This window comes from Giraffa tippelskirchi, chromosome 1, assembly GCF_054371585.1.
Source record: "Giraffa tippelskirchi isolate mGirTip1 chromosome 1, T2T-mGirTip1v1.2.pri, whole genome shotgun sequence".
In the NCBI taxonomy this organism is placed as follows: Eukaryota; Metazoa; Chordata; class Mammalia; order Artiodactyla; family Giraffidae; genus Giraffa; species Giraffa tippelskirchi.
The window spans coordinates 56,608,041-56,625,777 of record NC_137275.1 but is presented as its reverse complement, the minus strand read 5'-3'; the positions used below and the strand labels follow the sequence as shown (position 1 = coordinate 56,625,777).

Sequence of the window (17,737 nt, the reverse complement as noted above, 5' to 3'; positions counted from 1 at the left end):
GCAAAAGAAGAATGAAATTCTGTCATTTCCAACAATATGGATGCACCTAGATGGCATTAAGCTTAGTGAAAGAAGTCAAAGACAAATACTCTTTGTTATCTTATATTCAGAATCTAAAAAATGAACGCGACAAAACACAGATTCACAGATACAGAGAACAAACTAGTGCTTACCAGTGAGGGGAAGGAAGTAGGAAGTGGCAAGATAGGGGTAGGCGATTAAGAAATATAAACTATCATGTGGTGGTGGTTTACTCACTAAGATCTTCCCAACCCCGGGGTCGAACCCTGGTCTTCTGAATTGTAGACAGTCTACTGCACAACAGGCAGATTCTTTACTGACTGAGTCACCAAGGACATGTATAAAATAAATGAGCAACGCGGATATATTGAGTAGCATATCCATTAGTTTGCAATAACTTTAAATGGAATATAATTCATAAAAATTGTACAACTGAAACTAATATAATATTGTAAATCAAGTATACTTCAATTAAAAAAAAATCATAGGTTGGGACAGCCACCCTCCTCCAAATGCCTCAAGTAAGAAAAACCACCACAGTAAACCACTTCCCACTACCCATCCCCCACCCATTACCAGTGTAACTTTGTCATATTCCCAGTTAAACAAGGAAAGAAAAGAACTGAAAAACTTGGGTCACTTCATTAAACCATAAAGTCATTAAGTATTCAGTGCTGGAATCACTGCTGCCTGATTTTAATATCTTTTGGGAGGGAAAAAGTAGCAATAATATAACTGAATTCCCTCAAATTGCATCTATTTCTTTAAAAAAAAAAAGCATACCACTTTAAAATCATAAACATAACCTTACAGTATTTAGAAACCTGCAAATGTGCTGAAATAATAGACTTAACAATCATAGGATCACAGGACTGAATGACTGAATAAGTTAGGCTGCCACATGAATACAGAGACTCTTCAATGTCATCAATACAAGTCTTACAGATTTTAAAAACAATGGAAGTTTATTGTATTCCAAAACAGTCATCCCCAATTGAGTGGGAATCAAGAAATGTGTGAGACATTACTTTTGTTGGTCACAGTGACTGAGGGGTACCAGCAAATAGGAGAATTGACTGACTTAGGACATCCTAGTGGTAAAGAACCCACCTGCTAATGCAGGAGACAGAATGAGATGTGGCTTTGATTCCTGGGTTGTGAAGATTCCCTGGAGGAAGACGTGGCAACCCACTCCAGTATTCTCACCTGGAGAATCCCATGGACAGAGCAGCCTAGCAGGCTCCAGTCCATGGGGTCACAAAGAGTCGTACACGACTGAAGTGACTTAGCAAGCATAATGATACCCAAGATAGAAACCTCAGGCACAATTTTTACTCCTTCAAATCTCCAGAGCTAATCAGCTATCCCCAAAGGATACCTGGCACTATAGATGAAAGGAAGTGTCCCTGATTTCAAGTTATTTATGTGGAGAAATAGCTAACCTCTTACAAACTTTGGGAGCTCCATATAAATAACACACTGAACTAGTGAGCTCAGGCTACAGGTCTTAATAGAATTCTACTTTTGCTTCAGTACAGAATATAGTCACAAGAAGGACTATATTGTATTTCACATCAAACAAACTTATTGTTTAATACTAAGATGTTAACTCCACATAGTCATAAAGACAAATCGTTCCACTCTGCTCCCCACAACCATGCAGAAGAGGAAGTGGTTTTGAGAAAGCACACTTGTTGTCATTACTCTATCCCATCGTATAGGGCAAATTACAAAAGGTCAGAGATCAAGAATTCTACTGTTCTAGTCTAAGTCTTTCATCCTTGGTGTCAAATTGGTTGGTCATTTAGTATGCCTCTCCCCTACCATTGGTCACCTACCTTATCTTGTGATAACACTGCCCCCATTTAACCCCTTACAGAAAGCCCAGTTCCCTCAACTCTAAACTGTGGTCATCCACAGGCTCTTTCCTCCACTGCCCCAGATTCTCTACATTGAGCCCTCTTTCCCCTTCATCAAAACACATCCATCCTCTTTCATTCTCTTTCAGACTTCTATTGCTAATGTTAACAGCCAACATCTGTGGCGTGATTACAAACCAACAGTATAGGATCTCATTTAATCCTCACAGTTGCCTTGGGAGGAAAGCCCCATGCCCAAAGCCAAACAGCAGGAAAACAGTGGATAAGTTTCAGAATTCCAAGAGTCAGCCTCTACAACCTGTGCTGTTAACTGTGATGCCTCCTAATAGCTATGCAATTGATTTAACAGTAGGAAGAGATCAAGGACTTCCTATTTTCCCTCTCATTTGACTGTTCTACTATGCATAAGCATTTAGAGTCTCTAGGGAAATGCTGCTGAAATATACCATCCCTTGCGAACTCAAGTTTATGTAAGCTTTTGCAGCTGTGAGCATATGTGTCCATGTAAGTAAGTAAACACGGAAGCCTAAAGTCATTTACTTTTAATTGTTGGAGATAATCAGGCCACAGTACACAAAGCGCAGTACTCTCGAGTCAGGCTGCCTGAACTCCAACCCAGCCTTTCCCACTTGTTTTCTATGTCCCTGGAGTTAGTTAACTTCCCTGAAGCTCAGTTTCCTTGTCTATAAAATGAAGATAAAATATCTGCTAGGATTTCTGCTAGAATTAAACAAGTCAAATACATAAGGCATATAGAAAAGCACCTGACATGAATTATAAGTGTACAAAAAATGCTGGTTGATTAATTCATCTGTGGTATGTAACATTGTAGTTGGTCATATTTATACTGTATTACTGCACTTGGTGTGATTGGTATTCTCCTGCCTGCTTCATAAAATTACATTCCTTTCAATTAGCACCATCAATTATTCTTCTAATAAACCTACAAAGCACCTCACACAGCAGTCAACAGTTTCATTAATTTAGTAAACTATAGATGTGGCTATAGTAGTGAGAATGAAGATTTTTACCTGAAGACTTTAGACTTGGGAGACAAGCACAGTGATGTCCAGTGATCATAGCTCTGCTGTGTAATACCTGCGTGAACTTGGGAAAGTTCCTTTATTTTTCTGAGACACACTGTGGTCATCTGTAAGCAGTGACGATAAATGCCAACCTCACAAGACTCTTTTGAGGATGAAATGAGTAAATATGCATAAAAGGTCTTAATTCCTGGCAAGCAACAAGCACTTAATTAGTGGCTGCTGGATGGAGAGTAACAGAGATTTGAGATGAAAATAGCCAGGCTCCAGGCAAAAGCCTTCCACAGCTTGGATCAAGGAGAAAAGACTGTTCTAAGTCATGCTTTGATTATTTTATTTTCTGTGCAATCTGAAAGACACAACTCTTTCAAAATCAAGAATATCCATTTCACAGCCAGTGAAGGCCAGTAGTGACTGTTCCTTTACTTTGTATGAGTTTATTATTAGCCTAAGTAGTACCTGGGTTTAGGTGTTTCGATAACATCCCAAAAAGTTATGTGGCTTAAAACACTCCTTAGCTTCAGTAAGTTCCTTCTCTTTCAAACTGTCTATCCAGATTTTAAGTTAATTGGCTGATGTTTGAGACTTGTTTAATTTTTAATTCAGAGATCTTTAAAGCGGGGCCACAGTTCTTAGGCAAGCATTTTCCCAAGTTCCTACAAGAGCAGGAATGGGGGTAAAGTCATAACAAACCAAAGCCCACAATGCAGTGGAGGACACCTACCTGAGTGCCCCTGAAACCTGCTCATGCCAGCTCCCTCCTACCCACATCTGTGTCCTGGCAGCTGAAAGGACACTCAGACCCTTTAGGATTTTTGATATAAGCACGACTAGATACATATTCTTCAGGATTCTATTTCATGCTACATTGAACATACCTTTAATGTTTAATTGGCTGAGATAAAAAATTGCATGACATTATACTTCCATAAAAAGATTTTAAAATGTACACTTATGATACATGCACTTTTATGTATCAGTTTTTAAATTTGGATACAAATGTACCGGATGTATTCTCCACTATTTCTCTGAATTTGAGTCACAGTTTTTGACTAACAACCAGATGTTTCAAAATAGCCCACTGTGAATGGTTTCCTCTCTCAGCATTTATAAATAGCACTCTGACCTCTTTTCCAGCTGAATTTGAGGGCTTGTTCCTATTGGCTCTGTAATTATCTAAGTCTCTCTTTTCTTAGGTAAGAGAACATCTTAGCAAGTGTCTCTTAACTGATTGACTCATTTATTAACATTTATTCATTAAATAAATATTTAAGGATCGCTAACTACTCTCTCCAAGATAACATAACAGGGAGAAACATTTGCAGTTCAAGATAACACCTATCATCTCCTTTGAGAATAGTGCTATTGTGTGTATATTTACATATGTATTTTAATCCTGAAAGCTGATGTTGTTAAAGTGCTGCATTCAAGATGCCAGCAAATTTGGAAAACTCAGCAGTGGCCACAGGACAAAGAATGTTCAAATTACTGTACAATTGTACTCATTTCTCATGAAAGCAAGATTATGCTCAAAATCCTTCAAGTTAGGCTTCAGGAGTACATGAACCGAAAACTTCCAGATGTACCTGCTGGATTTAGAAAAGGTAGAGGAACCAAAGATCATATTGCCAACATCCCCTGGATCACAGAAAAAGCAAAGGAATTTTTTTTTTTAACCTATTTCTGCTTCATTGACCACGTTAAAGACTTTAACTGTATGGATCACAACAAACTTCGGAAAATTCTTTAAAGAGATGGGAATACCAGAGCACCTTACCTGTCTCCTGAGAAACCTGTATGCAGGTCAAGAAGCAGCAGTTAGAAGGAGACATGGAACAACGGACTGGTTCAAAATTGGGAAAGCAGAACATCAAGGCTGTATATTGTCACCCTGCTTATTTAACTTCTATGCAGAGTACATCATGTGAAATGCCAGGTTGGATGATTCACAAGCTGGAATCAAGATTGCCGGGAGAAATATCAACAACCTCAGACATGCAGATGATACCACTTTAATGGCAGAAAGTGAAGAGAAACTAAAGAGCCTCTTGATGAGGGTAAAAGAGGAGAGTGAAAAAGCTAGCTGAAAACTCAGTATTCAGAAAAGGAAGATCATAGCATCCAGTCCCATCACTTCATGGCAAATAGATGGGGAAAAAGTGGAAGCAGTGACAGATTTCATTTTCTTGGGCTCCAAAATTACTGTGGATGGTGATTGCAGCCATGAAATTAAAAAAACACTTGCTCCTTGGAAGAAAAGTTATGACAAGCCTAGGAAGTGTAAAAAAGCCGAGACATCACTTGCCAACAAAGGTCCATGTGGACAAAGCTATGGTTTTTCCAGTAGTCACGTATGGATGTGAGTTGCACCATAAAGAAGCCTGAGCATCCAAATTGGTGCTTTCAAACTGTGAAGTTGGAGAAGACTCTTGAGACTCTCAAGGGACTCTTTAGAGTCCCTTGGACTGCAAGGAGATCAAACCAGATTTCCTAAAGGAAATCAACCCTGAATATTCATTGGAAGGACTGATGCTGAAGCACCAATACTTTGGCCACCTGATGCAAAGAGCCGACTCATAGGAAAAGAACCTGATGCTTGGAAAGACTGAGGGCAAGAGGAGAAGGGGATGATAGAGGATGAGATGGTTGGATGACATCACCAACTTGGGGGACATGAGTTTGAGCAAACTCAGGGAGATAGTGAAGGACAGGGAAGACTGGTGTGCTGCCATTCATGGGGTCACAAAGAGTCAGACACAACTTAGTGACTGAACAATGGTATGTGTGTATATATATATATATATAGTAGTAAAAAGAAAGTGAAAATGCAATGTCTTCTCTCCAGGAATTTAAAATCTAAAGGAGTGTATTAAATCAAGGGAAAATGACATGCATATGGACAGTTCTTTATAAGTCAGTAAGAGCCAGTAAAAGAGGAACACCAAAATTGGAAGACTCAAATGTACCCAATAAAAACACTTAAAGAGTCATGATGAGAAAACTTAAATCTTATGAGCTTGACTTTCACATGGTTCATATTTTAAGTACTGTTTTATGTATAATTACATAGAGAAGTAGCACCACCATCTTTCAAGAATTTCAAGGAACTCTGAAAACTTCAAACTGACTCCATAAACATAATTGAAATATACAGCAATTCAGAACTCTGAGGATGGAATGATCAGTGAAGGAGCTACAGAGGGGAATTTCAAGATGTATGGGAATGTAGCATGTGGAGACAGCAGTCATTGCCAAAAAGCGGGGCAATGAGGGAGATGTCTTTAGGCAATCAAGCAGATGAGAAGACATCTCATAGCCTCCAGTCTCTCAATCACATTTGATCAAAGCTAAGAAATATTTACAACATTAATAAAATGTTCTTTACCTAGTATTTTCCGGAAAATTCCCAAAATTCCTCGCTTTAGAAAGTGCAAAGACTGGATTCAATAAACAATTCAACAAACAAGAAAGAAAAAAAATAACTTGCTAAAAGAAAACACTAAAATAATTTCTTCTTAAAAGCAATGCTACTCATTCATAAGTAGCATTTTTATAGCATCTTTCACTGAACTTTCTCAAAGTTGCTAAGAGGTGGGATAGAAAGAAACAGCAAAAACAGAAAACTTCCCAAATATCATGACATTTACAACACAGAGTTCTAAGCCCGTTTCTAAAACTTTACAGTCTTATGGTGCTAGTTTAAGACTTTCTTCTAAGAAAACTGCAATTCATTATAATCTTAGTCCTATGCTGCTGCTAAGTCGCTTCAGTCCTGTCCGACTCTTTGCCACCGTATGGACCCTAGGCTGACAGGCTCCTCTGTCCAAGGGATTTCCCAGGCAAGAATGGGAGTGGGTTGCTGTGCCCTCCTCCAGGGGATCTTCCTGATCCAGGCATCAAACCCAGGTCTCCTTAATTACAGGCAGATTCTTTACGGTCTAAGCCATCAGGGAAGCCTCTTACTCCTCTACTTAATCACAATAAGTGGCAGAATTGAAAAGTACTCTGTCTAGAAGGCTCAAACTGCAGTGATATGAGATGGTTAAGAAATTTGTTTCTAGAAGCAGACACACAGACAATACAGAGAACAAACTACTGATCACCAGTGTGGAGAAGGAAGGGGGGAGGGGCAATGTGGGGGTAAGTGGGGGGAAAAAAGAGGCTATTATGGGATTAAATGAAATCATATGTGAGAAACTTTTGAAAAAAGAAGCACTATAGAATTCAAAGAAACTTTCATTAAAAAAATTTAATATTCAAGAGACATAGGAAAAATGAAAAAAAATACATATTTGTTTTTAAATGTACCAGTTTCTCCTTTCATGGACTATCCATATAAAATCTGACTTATGGAGGAAGGAAAAAAATACAAACACACCCACCCACATCAATAAGTTTTAACAAGTCATTTGACTTCCCCTCTAGGTATATTTTAATTTAAACAAATCTTTGGGTACTGACAAATCAAGTCTATATAGAACACTCTTGGTGGGTCTTAAGACCCACCTTAAGTGTGTATTTGTTAAACATCTGGCTGAAAAGTAGCCAGGGAGATATTTCCACTTTAGGCTCTAGCCTAGTTCCATGACCCATTTTACTTTTTCTTTCTTTTTAAAACACTGTTAAACAGTGGAAGGTCATGAGAATTTTCCCCTCAATATTTCTCTTGTAAGTGTATGGAAGTCACAAGTATAAGTTTAGAAGTATTTCTCTTTTCCCCTTAAAAAAGTTACCTTCCTTTTTAAAATAGTCATAACTTCACTTCCAATTACTTACGGGCAATGTTCCAGTAAACTCATGCGGGGGAAGAGTGCTTAAGTGCGGGAGAAATCAATACTGAGCTTGTAAGTACAACACTATTCTTGGTAATCACAATGACATCCGATTATATGTACTTTTAAAAATAGCTTTTTTTTCGGTACTTTTTTTTAAACCAAAAGGATATATTCCACTAAGCAGACTACTTCAAGGACACCCTTGCAAAAGAAAAAAAGTTGCTATCACCATACAAACTTGCAACAGCCTAAAATGTCGTTATTCCAAACAAACTAGCTTCTAATTTGCCTCTAATTATCAAAGGTTATAGTTCACAATATATTTTCACAAAGACTTCCCCCCAATCAAAATTACTCCAGATCGCCGCAAGGAGGTGAAGCGAACGTTAAGAAGGATGAACCTACCTCGTTTAATGAGACGGGCACCCATTCTCCCAGGAGGCCTGTCTCCAAACGTCAACGAGAAAATCAATCTGGTAAACTCCCTGTCGACAGTTTTCGAGTATGAGGTTAGGTTCAGGCAGGTGGAGGCCAAATGATTGTAATTAAAGTTAATTAACAGGCCTGCGGTCTCAAAGTGTAGAACAAGTACGGTGCGGGGGAGCACAGGGATCCGAGCAAACTCATTATCTCTACCGAGTAATTAACTGCTGCCTGAAACTCACTGAAGGGCAGCTCCTTTTCGAGGAAGGGGTCTGGCTGTCTATCCAGCTCTTCCCACTCTTGAGTCCAATCCCATTACTAAGTAGAGTTTTTGTATCACTTACCAGCTTCTAGTTTCCTTTTAGACGCCCACATGCGGGAGCGAAATCCAAGCGGTAGAAACCGGAGCCGAACACTTGGCGCTCTGGAAATTTACCCAGAGAGGTGCCGGAAAGCCGCGGCTCAGATGAGAAGGTCCTCACTCCCGACCCCGGCCCCGCCACCCAGCCCACCGCAGTCCCCTGGACTCGCTTTGCGCCCGGGCAGCGGAGCTGGGGAGGCGAGGCGGGCGGGGGAGCCCGGTTGCCGGCTTCTTTCGCGGCCCGGCTCGACCAGTCCTCACCCGTCTGTCCCAGGCGCGGGGCCTCCTGCTTCCCTCCCCGCCGGCTGCCCGCACGGCGTCTGCAGCCAGGAGGCGGCCGCGCGGGCGGCGCTGTCACTCGGGCCAGCACGCCTCGGCCGCCGCACCTGGAGGCGGGGAGCGCGAGCCCGCGCGCAGCTCCGGAAGCGCCGCGCCCGCCGCCCGCGCCCTGCCCAGGTGCTCCGGCGCCGCGCCTCGGCCGCTTCCTCCCGGCCCGCGGGGGCGGAGAGAGCCGCCAGGCGTGGGGGCAGCGAGGCTCAGCGGCGGGGGCAGCCGAGCCGGCCGCCCTGGTTCCGCAACATAGTTGGGCGTCTGACTCAGTCCGCCCCGACTTGGCCGCGCCTGGCACCCTCGCCACCTGGCGCACCTCGGCCCCAAGGCTCCCGAGCCGGTGGGGTTGGTAAAGCTGCGAGGACGCGTCCCGCAGCCCAAAGCGGCGAGGGCATAGCCCTCCCCGGAGAGATGCCGGTGACCCTACCCCGGCTCAGGCCGGCCTTTTGGTTGGTCGGTGCTCACGGATGGGTGGGTTGTCAAGTGGGCGGAACCTCAGCACCACTGATTATTAGTATTACTCTACTAAGAAGTTTCCAGGTTGCCTCAGCGTTTCCCAAACTTGACTCATCTAGGGCGCTCGTTTTCCCAAGCTGCTTCTGCGTAAAGTTGCACTCAGTGGGCCCGGGAATCTATTTACCAAGCTCAGTGCTGATTAGGCTCGACCCATTATATCGGATTCTCCTTCTAGTTGTCTCTGTGAGGGAAGGACAAGTATTTCCACTTTCTAGTTGCGGAGTTTGCGGTGGAGAGCAACTTGCCCAAGTAGTCATAACTTTAAGGGGCGCAGTGGATTTTCAACTTAGATCTGAACTAATACAGCCTGGTCACAGATGTTTTAAATCCCCCCCTGCTTGTCTCCACCCCTCCGAGGGGAGGGAGAACCCTGCTCTAGTCCTGGCATCTGAGATTGTTAGATCCCGGAAAGACACTTCCCCTTAGACTTGGACCTTGACACTCTCCTCTTGGATGTAACAATAAGGCAGCAAGACGACACGGGAATTCAAACAGAAAAACCTTTGTGCGCCCCGGAATATCGATACTTAAGTGTCCGTAAAATCTACTCGCTTGCTAGTGACTTTAAGGGCAAGCTCCTTATTTTTATATTTTAGTTAACATCTTTGTACAGACTGTACCTGAAATTCTCTCCCTTAAAAGATGAAATGTCCTTACCTTTCTCCTGTTCGTGTTGGTGAAAGTAAAACAATTAGGGAAAGTGCTGAGCTTATTATGAAAATGAAATAATTGGTGAAGTCTGGAGCGTGGGAGGCTTCCCAGGAGCCCAGGTCCTTGAGAGGCTTCACCTTCAGCGAAAAATCTGCCCATCAAAAAGCACCTTCCTGCCCTGGGAGACTCTGAGGCAGCTGTGGCAAGCATGCTCCAGAGACAGCAAATCTCCAGTTTCTTTTGAACTAAATACTTTAAAGCAAGACCTATTTTCACCAGGAAAGTTCTCTCGACATTTTCCAAACCTCAAAAATTGTCTTTTTTTTTTTTGGATTTCTGTAGAATTTTATTTTTGTGGCTCTTTTTGACTTCCTGTTAAGTCCATCCTCTTTGTGGGCTTTATTTTCCCTCTCCCTCATAGTTCTCACATACTTGTCATTTATTTTTATCTTTGTAAGCCATCTTAAATCCTTTTCTGAGCAAGGTGGGTTATAAATAAACAAAAAATCTTACATCAGTTATGGTATGTCTCAGTAAGGCAAGCACTGTTACTGGAACACTGAGTCCTCAAATTATTTCTCTCGGTAGATTTTACAAAATAATTGAGACTTCGTGCATTTTGTAACAATATCTTAGTTCCTCGATTATCATTCAGTCATTTATTGTTCAAAATTTTTATTTTAAACAATATAGTTTTGTTTTCAATAAACAAAATTGTAACTACAGTGATTAGCAAACACAGTGAGACCCCCAGATTTACAGTCTTCTCTGAGAAGAAATCAAGTTAAAAGCTGTAAGGCACACCGATGATTCAATAATAGCTCTGGGAAGTGAAAGAAAAGCAGTACTCCCTTACTGAAAGTATACATTGGTTATAAGGTGTTTGCTGATTTTAAGAACCTTAATATATGAAGGAAAATAAAAGATGGCTGAAGCAATAAGGCAAAATCTTTTATTAACTGTTCACTAATCATACCAGGTTCTAGCCAAAAACCTAGCATATATGTTGTGTTTATACAACTCCATGAGTTGGAATTCTTTTTCCAATTTTACAAAGGATTGAGACTTAGTTTAAGTAGTAAATAATGGATAAATCAAACACTTCTAGGCTCTATTATGGCCTATGCATAATGTATTGATATGTAGCAGCCCTCATAGTTAGGCATTCAGGGAGAAAAGTATGCAGGAAAAGTAACTGTGAAAATTGAAGTATGAAAAATCTGTTGACTGTCAAGGCCATTCTACTATATAATACCAGTTAATTTCCATCTGTTTATTTATTCCAAATATGTATTTGGAATATATCTTTTTATTTCTATATTGTTTTCCAAAATGACCCATTCCAACTTTTATTTCCTCCATTTTCAGAGGGAGAGCAAGCATAGCTCTGCCCTTGCCAGATTTTGTGTCTCTGCTCCACCCATCTCTTCTACCCAGAATGCACTCTGCTTCTGAAGGCGGCAGTTGGAGAGAGTGGAAACCATCCTCCTCTCCTCCGCCTTTTCCTTACATCATCAAGGCTAACACCCATAGAGTGTTTCTGTGCCAGTTTCTATTCCCAGCATTTTACTTGCAAAAAGCTCATTTAATTATCCCAACAACTCTTTGAAGAGATAGTGTTATTATCCCCACTATAAGAAAGGAAACTTAAGAAAACGATGTCGAGTGATTTACACCAATTATGCCATAAGGCAGAGAGAATTCCAGTCCAGTCTTCTCCAGGAACCATCCGCTGCAATGGATTGCCTGTTTCAGGAAGCACGCAGTGCTGATATTGCAAAGGTCTGTGCTCAAAATGAAGCCTGATCAGTGTAGGTTGTGGCATTTTGAGCAAATTCAACTTATCTGAGCCTCAATTCAACCATCTGTAAACCCTGATTACATATCTATGGCACCGAAAAAATAGTCATCTCTCAATACAATTAATTCTACCCTTTCTCCAATTTTTCTTCAAGACTAGCTTCAAACACCACCTCCCTCTAAAGCCTTTCCAAATCTCTGATACCCAGAATTATTGACAGAATTTAAAGTAATCCCTCCATTTTTCTATAAAGGAAAATCTAGTGTTTTGCCAAACATAAAATTTTAGGAATGTAGATAAAAATAGACATGTCTACTTATAATATTTAATTCATCATTTTAGATAAATTATTCATGAAAATAAAATGATACATTACAGTATATATACTGCCTTTTCCACTCATATTTTATGAAATAATCTTATTCAAATTTTACTTGGAACTTTGATGTCAGTGACTTCATCACCAGACCCTCACTTTGAATCACAAGTGTTTTGTTTTCAGAGAATATTATTTCCATTTCTATCTAAATTTTTGAAGGTACCTAATTTTCTGAAACCTTTTATGATCTTGCCATTGAGAATTTCATTGCAAACCAAAAGTTCCTACTTGCTTTATATTAAGAAGTTGTTTTTTCTCATTTATCCAAAATACATATGCTAATGATCTCTATCCGTTTTTTTTTTTTTTTTTTTTGAGTGGTGTTAAAAGGATGCTTGCACTAACATGGTACACTTAAAACTGTGAGGTCACACCCCTAAAATAATTCCTTAATTTGTTTTAAATATCTTCACCTCCTTTTAACCAAGTTTATCGGATGGCCTTTGTGTCTATCCTAAACTAGGATTGATTGAGGATATTTCAGGCTGCGCTCCCCATCCCCCACTCCTGCAGGTCTGTAGTTTGCAGTTCAGATTAATGAACAATAATTGCAAGCAGGTGGAGATTCTGTGATACACAGGTTCCATGAACCAAGCATTGTTACGCATTATGAACTCAATTCTCTCAACCGGTGTAGGGTAGATACTATCATTCAGTTCAGTTCAGTTCAGTCGCTCAGTCGTGTCCGACTCTTTGTGACCCCATGAATCGCAGCACGCCAGGCTCCCTATCCATACCAAGTCCCGGAGTCTACCCAAACCCATGTCCATCAAGTCGGTGATGCCATCCAACCATCTCATCCTCTGTCGTCCCCTTCTCCTCCTGCCCCCAAACCTTCCCAGCATTAGGATCTTTTCCAATGAGTCAACTCTTCGCATGAGGTGGCCAAAGTATTGGAGTTTCAGCTTCAACATCAGTCCTTCCAATGAACACCCAGGACTGATCTCCTTTAGGATGGACTGGTTGGATCTCCTTGCAGTCCAAGGGACTCTCAAGAGTCTTCTCCAACACCACAGTTCAAAAGCATCAATTCTTCCGCACTCAGCTTTCTTCACTGTCCAACTCTCATTATCTGCTTTTTTTTTCTTTTTAGCCAGTGAAGAAATCAAGACACAGAAAGATTATTCCATCTAAGAGCCCACAAATAGTAAATAAGGAAGAAAGTATTTGAACTCAACTAATGTGGATTCAAAACTTATGCCTTAAGCATTCTGCTAGGATGCCTCAAAGAAAGCTTACCATAAGGACCTTTCTTTCTGATGCCTAATTTTGGGGGGAAAATGATATACCATATATTCAGACATATACAATACTCTCTCTTGGGTTTTCCCATTGTCCTTTCTCTTAACTGCTATTGGAGAGTCTTTATCAGTAGGGTTTGCCTTGTGGATATTGAGTTTTTCTTATTACTGTTTGTATTCCTGAAGTAACATAACCTCTTTATTCTTGTCAGTCTGCCTTGCATTATGGATACTTAGAATCTTGTTATTTGAATTCTCTGAAGTACTTACCATAAAGCTTTAGATAAATGTTTTATTAAACTGAAAAGAGTATATATTCATTAGGTTGACTTTTTTCAGTACTTTGTTACAAGTTTTAAGAGTTGCTTTGAAAGTTGTTCTTAACTCTTTCTCACCACAAGGGAATAACTTGAGTGGATATCTACTGTAAGGTAGACAAAAGAGCAGTGTGAAATATTCAATCAATTCAATTATTGACTAAAAGTTGATGGTATTGTGGAAATAATTTATTTTAAAGTATATTTTTCAGAAACCACTAATAATGTCAAGAAAAAAGTGAACATAAATTTTCATATGAAAGTAATATTTCAGAAACTCATTTAGGCTCTAGGAATTATTGTGTTAGTTGCTCAGTTGTGTCCAACTCTTTGTGACCCCATGGACTGTAGCCCACCAGGCTTCTCTTTCCATGGAATTATTCAGGCAAGCATACTGGAGGATATTGCCATTTCCTACTCCAAAGGATCTTACCAACCCAGGGTTAGAACCCATGTCTCCTGCATTGTGGGAAGATTCTATACTATCTGAGTCACCATTAGAACAGAGCCTAAATGAGTTTCTGAAATACTACTTTTATATGAAAATTTCATTTTGTATTTCATTGATGTGCTCAGTCATATCCAACTCTTTGTGACCCCATGAACTGTAACCCCCAGGCTCCTCTGTCTGTGGAATTTTCCAGGCAAGAATTCTGGAGTGGGTAGCCATTTCCTACTCCAGGGGAATCTTCCTTGCCCAGGGATTGAACCTGCATCTCTTGCTGTCCCCTGCATTGGCAAGCAGATTCTTTACCATTGTACCACCTGGGAAGCCCATTTCATTGATACAGATACACATATTTTAACACTTTACTACTTTTGAAATTTAAATTCACCTTAAAATGAATTGCTGTTGGCTAACAATAGTCAAAGTATAGTTGTCATTGCCTACATGTTCGTGAACTTGATCATAGATGCTTATTTTGTCCTCACTTCATTGAAGTTACTTGCATTGACAGTGCTACACATGTTGAGTTTAACTGTCATATGAAATGTCATCAAAGAGATTATATTAGCTTTCTTTGTGAAAAGGCAAAGAAATGGGAGTATGAGATTTGATAAAAATCTATGTCTAAATAATTCTCAAAAAGCATTTTCATATACATATATATGCATATTTATATACTTCATATAAATTCTAAATGAACAGTGTTATATCATAGTTTAATAGTGAGTTTTTTTCTTGTGGTATAGAAAATAATCACATATCCAAAAGTAGATTACATTTTAGAGTTGCAGATATCCAGTAGTTTCTACCACTGCTAACATAAACATCTAATTTTATTTTTATATGGAAAATAATTTCTTAAGGAAAAATCAGTGTTGGGAAGTCCAGAAATCCTAACTATGACTCAGTATATTTGCACAGGAAATACATCAGCTGAGAGTAAAATCATTGCTTTCACTTTGTTGTGTCAATTTTCCTCATTTCTGAAAGTGTTTACTAAACACGTCACAAAATTTATTTCTTCATGCTATAGCTTGAAATACTGTATAGTTTCATTTTGCCCCTTTGTGCTAAAAATGCTTCCCTTATAATAAATAATTAACCTTGAGAGTTCTTCTGACATAAGAAAAAAAAGTGGGGAGGGATTTGCAAAATAGGTAGAAATACACAAGCAACAGCTAAAAATAGATCTCTTATAAAGCAAATTAACTGTTACAAAACCAATTTGAAAAGCACAGACTAACAATCATGTAAAGGGCAAATTTAAATCAAGAAAAGGATCGGTGCGACCTCATACCACAATTCACAATCACAAAAGCAGAGGTCACAAACTTGCTGCACATGGAAAACATGAAGTCCGAGTAGCTTTCAAAGTACATAGAATTTAACAGTATTTAGTTACTCAAATTTAGAAGAGTTTACATTAAAATATGAATTTTTAGCTTCTCTTGAAAAATCAGTGTGTCTGATAATGCTGAATTCACATTCCCACAAAGCAAGTGTGAACAGATTGGAAAACTGGCTGCCATTTTTGGACAGGAATACACTCCCTAATTTGCTGTAGTTTTCTCCTCACCCTAGTTCTCCTTGGTTGTTACTTAGGAGCTGTGCAAATTGCAACTATGGGATATTGCCTGAAATCATGACCAGTGAAAGACACACTATTTGAGTGAGCCTCAAGGAACGCTTATGGATTTCTGAAGTAGAAATCTTAGAAATATAGAACCCAGCTCAAAAGTCAATACCCAACACATTAAGAATGTTTTACCAGCAGAAGCAGCAACCAGTGTTATCATCATAATAGCTAACATCTGTTGAGTTCTTAAAATAAGTCAAATACCATGTTAAATACTTTGTAACTATTATTCATTGAACTAAATTTTGTATTGGGTTGGCCAATAAGATATGATGAGTCACAGAGATGGAGAGATAAAGTAGATTTATGTCACTATCTTCCTGAAGGTTACAACATGATAACAGGGGAAGATATTACCCAAAAAATCACACAAATAGATAGATAGATAGATAGATAGATAGATAGATAGATAGATAGTACAGTATGGACCTGGGTTTGATCCCTGGGCTGGGAAGATCCCCTGCAGAGGGGAACAGCTACCCACTCCAGGATTCTGGCCTGGAGAATTCCATGGACAGAAGAGCCTGGGAGGCTACAGTCCATTGGGTAGCAAAGAGTCGGACATGACTGAGCAACTTTCACTTTCACTTTCATGGTGCAGTATACTATGTATATAGATATTACATATACTACTAGTATATCAACACATATATATACTGTATTTATATATTTACATGTGTATACTGTTTGTACATGTATGATTTTATTTAAACCATGTGAACTTACTGATATTTGTCTATATTTAACCTCAGAAATGGTCATTGCATGTGGTTCATATTAACACATTTTAGTTGAGAATACAGGAAATGCTTTCCCCCTATTCCCAATCTTTCCTTCTTATTTAAAGAGTTTCTAACCCTCCTAGTTCCCTCTCCCCACCACAGATGCACTCTGCTCTATGACCTGTAGTGACTTATCTATTCAGTGTTTTGGGAAGGGGAAAATGGCCATATGAGCCCTGCTCTTTCATTGCCTCTTTCTCACAGGGAGCCAAGTGACAAAAAGAGTGTGTTGCTCTTCCAAACTGTAAAACCTATGGGAGGTTTGAATGTATCCATAGCTTCCACAGCCTGGCATGCTGTCAAAGGGAAATAAAAGTAATATTTGATTCCTTATCTGCCTGATTTCTATCTTTTCAGCCATTTCAAAGTACCCCAACATTTGTGGCTTTGGGAACGAATGAGATTCTATGCAAGAGAATAATAAGGGGAAGGAAGGAATGGTTTTGATTGGTAAATCAGAAGATTCCTCTTTACAAGTGACGTTTAAACTGAGAAGCACAAGCTGAGTGGGAGTCAGCTTGTGTGCTGTGCGTGTGTGTGGGAGAACAGAAGTGTGTTCTAGACCAAGAAGAGCACTTGTAAAAACTCAGAGGCAGCAAAAATCAGGAACTTTTGAGGAAATGAAAGAGGGTCTTTCTGCTAGATGGTGAAAAAAGGACAAGATGAATTTGAAGGAACAGGCAGGTATATTATGTATAACTATATAAATCCTGTCAGGTTTGGGGATTTTTATCAGAAGGGTGATCAGAAGTCATCAAAAAGATTGAAGCAGGAGAGAACGTAATCATTCCCTTACCTTATATAATCTTCAAAATGACCCTTGATGAAATGTATGACTGCTATGTTCTTACATAAGCTATATAAATTAAGATGCAGAGAAGTTAAACTGTAAATGTAGTATTTGATAGAACATTTATATGATTCTAGGGACTATCTTTTTTTCTTCTAATGCAGTTTCCCCACATTTAGATAACTTCCTTGATCAGAAGCATGCTAGAGGGATGACATCAAGAGCCGACTCTCCTGAAGCGGTGAAAACAATGCTTTGTAAGAAAAACCAAAGTGACAAAAAGAGTATTTTCAGTAAAACAATGTTCTAACAGGGATCATCCTTTTAGTCACTCTCACATTCC

General features: G+C 39.6%; 1 protein-coding gene across 7 annotated transcripts in view; it reads right to left on the bottom strand.

Annotated features, from left to right (window-relative positions):
* Positions 1–17,737, bottom strand: part of ARAP2 (ArfGAP with RhoGAP domain, ankyrin repeat and PH domain 2) — a 795,317-nt gene that overhangs the window by 176,585 nt on the left and 600,995 nt on the right. For 3 of the 7 annotated variants that reach the window (XM_081527701.1, XM_081527974.1, XM_081528237.1), the window contains exon 1: positions 8,487–8,825. The exons of 2 other annotated variants lie outside the window; for them this stretch is intronic. The gene's annotated coding sequence lies outside the window, so the exon portion shown is untranslated. Of the gene's footprint in view, positions 1–8,124; positions 8,205–8,461; positions 8,826–17,737 lie in introns of those variants that run through there. 2 more of the 7 variants (XM_081528081.1, XM_081527881.1) reach the window with 2 other exon arrangements.